Genomic DNA, 7901 nt, shown 5'->3' with positions numbered 1-7901 from the left:
AGAGGGCAGCAGAGAACAACTGGCAAGGGGCAAGAGGGCCCTGGCCTGAGGAGACAAGGCCTCATTGTGCGTCCCGGAGGTTATAACTCAGTGGCCTGCTGTATTCTAGCCTCTCGGACTGAGGACAAGCGGGTGGTCACTGTGCCATGGTCATATATCCAAAGGACAAAATGGCTCCTTCAATACCCTGTGGCGCAGGAACTTGCAGGTGCCAAAGGAGAGACCAAGAAAGGCTAAGGGACTTGTACAAAGTGGAACAACTGAGGTAAGGTGAGTCTGTCTGGATGCACAGCTCTTGCTTTTTATTTTACCTCAAGCAGGATCTGCCAGGAACTATGAAGGATATGAGACAGAGCAGGAGACTGGAAGGAGCTCCCAGCACACAGGGATCAACCAAGGGCACAGGCAGTGTGGAAGTGCTGCCGAAGGAGCAGATGCCAAAGGTCGGAGGAACAGAGGCGGCGTCCTGCTGAAGATGCAGGCCAGACTGCGCTGAAAGGGGCTTTCTCCTGAGCCTTGAAGAATGACTATATTTGGAGGAGGGAAGAAAATGGCTACACAGGCATTCCAGGCAGGAGGAAAAGTGTGAACAGATGCACAGTGGTGGGAAAACTGAACCCCAAGGTGAGATTTGATACAGAATATGTGAAAACTTTTGTCTGTTTCCTTTGAGGAACGTATTCCAAAAATGTGTGGTGGGTAGAAAAATAAAGCCAGCAGTATATTAGCACATTAATCACAGCATATTCCCTCGAAGAAAAGTGAGAGCACAGCTATTTTCTGAGAAACTGAATGATGTTAAACTAGCCTTGGGCACTTTCCATTTTGAAAATCCCCTCAGTGTTGGTCAAGCCTCACCAGCCTGGCCCCTGGGCATTATGACATCCACTACTCAGCCTGGTGGCGGGGGCGCCGCACCACCTGGGTCCTGCTGCCAGCTCTGCCTAACCACCTCAGACGATCCTCAGGAAAGTTGAGTCCAGAGGGAAGAAGACCACAGGAGGCCCAGAGAAAAGGAAGTGAGTTTTAGGGCTTGGGTCTAGTCCCCTCGCCAAATGGCAGCCCGCACAAGGGACAGGGTGTGGGACGTGGAGTTGCACGGACCCAAGATTAGAGCTGGACTCTGTCTCTCCCAGCTGTGTAGGTTTAGATAAGTCACCTTAAGCTCTTGGAACCGCAGTCTCCTTATCTCTGAAATGGGGATAGTAATTCTGCCTTCCAGATTAGATGTCGGAATCATAGGAAGTAACGGAGGAAAAGCAAGCAGCCTGGTACCTAGACAATAGTAGAGGCTGGAAAAATATTAGTTTCCTTTGCCATCTCCTGAATAGTTAGAATGAGGCAATCATATAAAAAAATTAATTAGAATTTTTCCTACCCTCAAAATGCTCAAGTTCTCTTAAAATGGAATGCGATTATTTTTAATCAGCTGAGTGGGATCCAGCATGACTTCATAGTCTTGTGAACCTAATTGAAACACATCCAGCCCTTATTGCTGTGAATTGGAGAGCTGCAGGCTGATCTGAACTCTCAGTGACCCCGGCACGAATGACCGTTTCATCGACTCTGCCTGGGGAGGGGCCTCAGAGGCCTGAAAGGCAGACCCGGCAAGGACAGCCAAGGAGCTCAGCTCCTTCTGTGGGCGACGTTGAGTCAACAACATTTTAGCTTTTCAATAATGAGTTCCTGGCACCTCAGAGGCAACATGGGCCTCCTCCTTCCCTATGGAGATATTCCTCTCTCTTGCACATGACCTCTTTATTTTACTGTCTGACTCTCTCGAGTTTATCTTTGTGTGATTTCCAACTCCTAATTGCATTTCCTGGGGTGAGCTATCTACCTTCATTGGGCCTTTCGCAGAACGTTACTGAATATTCCAGTTGTTCTCAGGTGCCCATGAGTAGCCTTGGTTTCCTAGGTTTGAGAGTGACCCTTACGGCTTTACCCCCTTATCCCTGAGCAGGAGAGAGAAGCCCGGTGAGTGATTCCAAATAACTTTGCAGGTGTCACTCTTCACCTCCCTGAGATGAAAATTCGGGGTTCCTATTTTATACAAAACAAGCTTGAGATGATGCCAGGAGTGTGGGAAGATGCCAAGATGGTGGAAGCTGTTGAGTACTGGGGTCTTCTCGATAAACTGAGGCTTGGAGAAGTCTGAATGGCACACCTGGTGAGAAAGGTCTGCGGGCAGCAGGATTCAGGTAGGTGTGATCCCACATCCAGGACCCCCTTTGCCTATCTCACACCTACTTCGAGGGCCTCCCGAAGGAAGAGAAAGAAAGAGTGACTTTAAGAAGTATTCAAGGTTGTAGAATTCACTAAGGCATGAGAGGCATGAAGTGCTACATCACACGTTTCTCAGTGCTGGATCACTGTGCAAAAGCCTCAAACTATGGTGTTATAAAACCCCGGAATCATCAGGGCAGCCTAATGGCTTGGATTCTCCAGGGAGAGAAAGCCCTTGGCTCTGCGACAAAGGCCTTAAATCCCCTATACTTAAAATGTGCCCTAAATTTGCATTTTAGCTCTGTCTCTTTAGTTCTTTTGCGATTTAACATGGAAATGAAAGCACAAGTTCCTCGGGGATTTTTCTAATCTGGTTGCAAATAGCAGATCACCAAATTCACTAGCTTCTGTGTGTTTGGACCTGGTTATCATGGCCTATAAATCCTTGCAAATCCCACTTCAGGGACTCGGGCAAAAATAGCAAGTGAGGTCAGTCCCCAAAGGGGAAAAAAGAGCCCTTGTCATCTAAATAGAAGGAGTCCAATCATTTTTTAAATGTAAAGTTAAGAAATGCCTTACTGTTTCTCATATCTGTGTTTGCGGCTACACCGCTTAATCTTTCATTCACTCACTAAATGGATTCTAAATGTCCACTGCGAGCCGGATGCCAGGGAGGGATTAGATGCCAGGAGCAGATTTGCTGTGAAGCTAATGAGGCTTAAGCTTCAGGGCCCCTCACTGCACTCCTGGCCTCTTCCAAGCCCTGGGGAGGGTCCGAACAATGTGTTCACGTGGTCACAAGTTTTTGTAAAATATGTCTATGTGTAAAGAGGGCCCCTCTTTGCATTGCTAAGGCTTCAGTTTGCATGAAACCTGAATGTGCCAGTGGTCCTTCCCCAAGAATAGCCTCAGTCTTGTGGGAGGGACCTTCACGTCAACAAATGAATTCCCAAGTATATGGGAGAAACTAGGTTAGAGGCCCTGCAGGGTGCGGTGGGACATGGCGGGGAGCCCCCACCTGCCGAGCAGACTGTGGAGAGCGCTGGAGCTTGGGATGCGATTCTGCTTCTACCTCACCTGGGTGTGCTGTAGTTCAGTCCCAGTGCTGACCCTGGAGATAGAAGAGTTAAAGGCTTAGGCCTGCACAGGTCTGCCCTTACTCCAGAAGTCAGCTGCACTTTGGGGTCCCCAGGCCACCTGCATCTGACCTAATGGCTATAAACTTGGGGATTCCCACGGACCTCTCATGTTCAAAATAACAATTTGCAGAACTCAGGAGAATGCTATATTTATGATTAGGGTTTTATTACAAAGGATACACATAGCGTGAGCTCTGGAAGTGCAGACACTCTTTGCCTTCTCCTTGTGAAAGCGGGGCACGTCAACCTCCCTGCCCAGCCATGTGCGCACCACCCAGGAAGCCCCCTCCCCTTCCCGGCTCCTCCTCACCAGGAGTGTCTGTGTGTTTGGCAGAGGGAAGAGCTAGGGTTCTTGATTTGGGGTTCTGGTCCCTGGGTGACATCCTCTGCCCTCCTGGTAGCTACTTGCCATGCCAGCATTCTCTGCTCAAATCTACAGTTGTCTTAACTCAATTAGGTGGCTCAGAAGGAAAACACGCAGGATTTTCTGCTCCCTGATTGAGCCTCAATGCTCTTAATCCTCTGCTCAGGTTGCTGAAAACTTCTAGAACTCTCAAAGGAGAGTGAGGGCAAGGGACCTCTCATGCTGTCGCACTCATTGTCCCTCTCTAACAAAAAGTACAGAGAGGGGAAATGTAGACCATTTCCACCTGATATGCCCTCTTTCTTCTCTCTCCCCATCTCCTTCCCACCTTCCTCTGGTCTGAGAAGGGTGAGCTGCCATTTCCCCTGTATCATGTCCTCCGTCTATCCAGGAGCAGCAAAACTTATGCCTTTCCACTCCCAGGCAGGATCTCTGTTCCTTTACTCTGCAGCAAACCCTAAGAGGTGGTTCCTGAGAGGTGGACCTTTCCCAGCTCATCAAGCATCCCCCATCCAGATGCCCCATGATCCTATCTTGCATATCAGAGGCATCCCTTCTTTTCTTTTCATTTTTTAAGCTAATTTTTTATTTTGAGATAATGGTAAATTCATGTGCAATTGTAAGAAATAATACAGAGAGATTTTGTGGCTTATTCTGTACTCAGTTTTCCCCCCAAGGGTAACATCTCAGAAGACTATAGTACAGTATTACAACCAGGACCTTGACATTGATACAGAAATGATCAAAATATAGAGCAACTCCACCACCACCAGGATCCCTCCTGTTGCCCTTTTATAGCTACACCAAATTCCTTTGCACTCCTTTTCCTTCCCTAACCTCTAGCAACCGTTAACCTGTTCTCCATTTGCATTAGGAAAGCTGCTGCAAACACTGTGCACAGGTTTTAGTGTGGATCGAAGCCTTCACTACTGTGGGACAAACACAGACATCCAGCCCTTCTGGAAGAAGTCCTAAGCTCCCCTTTGGAAGGTGGGCCTCTTGAGCAACCATGGCAACCATGGGACACTAAGGACTCAGAAAATGATAGATAACGTCTGAAAAATTCAGAATATTGCCCTGTCAGACATATAGGAAGGCTGATAACACAGTTATTTCCTATTTTAGGAAACATGCCTCCTGCCTTTGTTTTCTTAGGTAGAGTTGTGGTTCCTTTACAGCAAACCCTAAGAGGTGGTCCTTGATGCAATAACAAATATTTGTATGCATAACTGTACATAAATCATTTTGCTCTCAGGGCTGCTTTTCAAGCACATGTAAGCAGCCAGGGTCCAAGGTCCCTGGAGAGAGCAAGCTTGGTAAGACACGTTTGTTCTTCACATGACATGGGAGGTCCTCACTGCCGTGTCCAGACTGGCACCCTCACACCAAGCTTTCAGGGAGAGGAGAGCAGCCAAAGGAGTTTGGAGTCCTTCTTTTTTCAGAGCTCTGATCACTAGTGTGTGTATATATGCTTTATTTTTTTCCAGTTCAAGGGACTGAAGGAGAAGCAGGAGACTGCACCAGTCACTGAGTGCCTAGTAATTGCTGTGGTAAGGAATATGTTGAACAAGAAGATAGGTCCGAACATCAGTGGAATTCCTATCTATGGAAACTCCTTCTATAGGAGAACTGGGTCTCTTGATATGTTCCTAATAACCTTCTCTTATGACCTATGTCCCCCTCCTTTTCTGGAGCCCTAATCTCTCCAGCATGTCTGGATATTGAGTATGTCAGACCCAACAGAATTAGCCCTTTCTCAACTCATTTAGACATTCTTCTTTCCTCTCACTTTTTAGAGACAATGTGTGTAGAAAGAGTCGTGGAAAAGATTTAACTCTCTGATCTCCTTCTTACTCCCTCTTTTCCTAGATCACAGGTAGTGTAAAATTCACATTTCAAAATGACACAGGATCAGCTTCTCGGAGAAAAATTTACAGATCAGCATCTTCACATGGTATATTTTGATGGTGTGTATTCTTTTGCTTTTGTTTGGGGAACAGCTTGCATACGGTAAAGGATCCAGATTCTCAGGTATAGAGTTGGAGGGATTTTTCACATACGCAGATACCTGTGTAGCCATCACTCAGTCAAGAAGATGCAGAGCATTTCCATCATCCTGGATGCTCCTTCCTAGTCAATATTCACTCTCTCAAGGTTAGTACTATTCTGATTTCTACATGACGAGAAGATTTTAAATTTAGGTTTAAACTAAAGGTAAAACTTTATAGCAAAATGAATGTACAGTAACCAATAAAAAGACGAACATGTTTTAAAATAAAAAAGTCTTTCAGATTTAGTATTTGGTAAGGTTGGAAAAAGAAGCTTATGTCCAAATGGGTGAGCCACGTCCACTGGGATCTCATGAGTCCAACAATGACAGATTTATTGCATCTCTTTACTCTCACATTTAGTGACAAACCTACTATGTGCCAGTCACTCTGGCAGATGCTGTTCTGAGGGCTTTAAATATATCAACTCCTTTAATCCTGAACACAGCCCTTTGAGGTGGGTATTGCTGTTTCCATTTTAAAGATGAGGAAAGTGAGACAAAGAGAAGTGCAGTAGGTAGTCAAGATCACACAGCCAGAGTAGAGTAGAGCCACAGACATGACACCTGTGTGGTGTGGTTTCATAGAATCTGTGATGGGAGACAGAATTCAGCAGGGCCATAGAAGAGAGGAATTCTCTCAGAAAAGGAGTGGCGATTGAGGATAGAGAATTGAGGCTCGACGAATGAACAAGGGAGAAAGGCTGAAGGGTTGGTGGTGGTATTTTAGTTTCAAAAAAAAGCAAAGAGGGATAAAACAACAAGGCCACTGGGAGAATTATGAGTAGTTGACTGGAGCTTGACTGGAGCTCGACATTGACATTAAAGGGAAGGTGCCGTGATAAATAACCCAGGGACCAGATTCCCAGGGCCTTGTACGATGCACTACGCTGTCTGGAAATGAATCCCCAGGCGCCTGGAAGACCCTGAGGAGTGTTAAGTATGACCTAATGTGATCAGATTTGCGTTTTGTAGAAGTGTTAAAGGAAGTATGGGAGGCAGTGAGGTTAGAGGCAGGGGGACCATTTATCAGGGTCACAACATTTGAGGCAGATGAAGGAGAGAGCGTGATCTAGAATCATTCTCAGTTTTTTGGGTTACTTGACTTGGTGGTTGATGGCAATGCAAGGTGGCAGCAGGATAGAAGCAAGGGGAAAGGTCATGTGGGATTCCCCGATAGAGTTATGTACAGGCTATTGGCTCTCTGGGACTTGAGCTTGGGAGAAGGATGGCTCTGGTGGGTAGATGTGAGAGTCATAAGTTTAGAGAGAGAGACTGAAGCCATGGGAGTGAATGAGACTCCTTAAAATGCAGAGGTACAGCAGCCAGTCAGAGCAGAAATCCAGGTGTGTCACCAGCTTATCGGGGATGCAGAGAAAAAGGAGCCTGGAAGAAAATTCTGGAAGGAATTGTCAGAGAGGCAGGAGGAAAACAAGACATGAGGTCTTTCACCAAAACCAAGGGAGAAGGAGTTTTAAGGAAGGAGGACGAAATGCCAACTGCCGTAAAGAGGTCCCCTATGGTGAGGGGTGGACCAGCCTGAGCAGTGGTTCTCTCTCAGAGAAGATGAGCTGCATATGCCATTTTCATCCTCAAAAAGAGATTTGTCTCTTTTATTATTAACATGATTCTCTGACTGATGTTTCTAATCCAAATATGACATTTTTCTTTACAAATGTAAATAGCATATTGAATGATACCAAGGTGGATGGTGCCACTGCACAGCCAGGGCACGCAGGCTCGTGTGATGACGCTCAGGTCCCATGTGAGTACATATGCCCAGAATTGTGGAAATGTGTGTGATGCAGCAGCCGGCATTTCAGAAATAAATGAATGAATCAACAGAACTCCAACCAACAACTCAATACCCAGAATTTTCAAATTCCCCCAATCTTATTGGAAATCAATAAAACTTTCCTAATTAGCTGCAATAAGGCTTTTCTTTTGAGAACATAAATTCGTGGTCTTGTGGAACCGGCTTCTACTTGTTTAAAGAGAGTTATTGAAATGCAAGGAGGGTGGTGGGCGTCTGTGTCTCTCTTTTCAGAAAGGAACCTCCGAGTCCCCGGCTGACCCGAGCTAATGAGGCTTGGGCTGGTGAGTCATCTCCCAGCCTGGACTCGGA

At 46.3% G+C, this 7901-nt stretch overlaps 1 long non-coding RNA gene across 1 annotated transcript; it reads left to right on the top strand.

Annotated features, from left to right (window-relative positions):
- Positions 1–905: 905 nt before the first annotated feature.
- Positions 906–7700, top strand: LOC138917916 (uncharacterized). Its single transcript, XR_011426582.1, has 4 exons — positions 906–1019; positions 2004–2201; positions 4604–4719; positions 5217–7700. It is a non-coding gene; the product is annotated as an uncharacterized lncRNA (long non-coding RNA).
- Positions 7701–7901: the final 201 nt, after the last annotated feature.

This window comes from Equus caballus, chromosome 15 (genome assembly GCF_041296265.1).
Source record: "Equus caballus isolate H_3958 breed thoroughbred chromosome 15, TB-T2T, whole genome shotgun sequence".
Lineage (NCBI taxonomy): Eukaryota > Metazoa > Chordata > Mammalia > Perissodactyla > Equidae > Equus > Equus caballus.
Note: the sequence above shows the minus strand (reverse complement) of the source record. Positions and strands in the feature narration are given on the sequence as shown.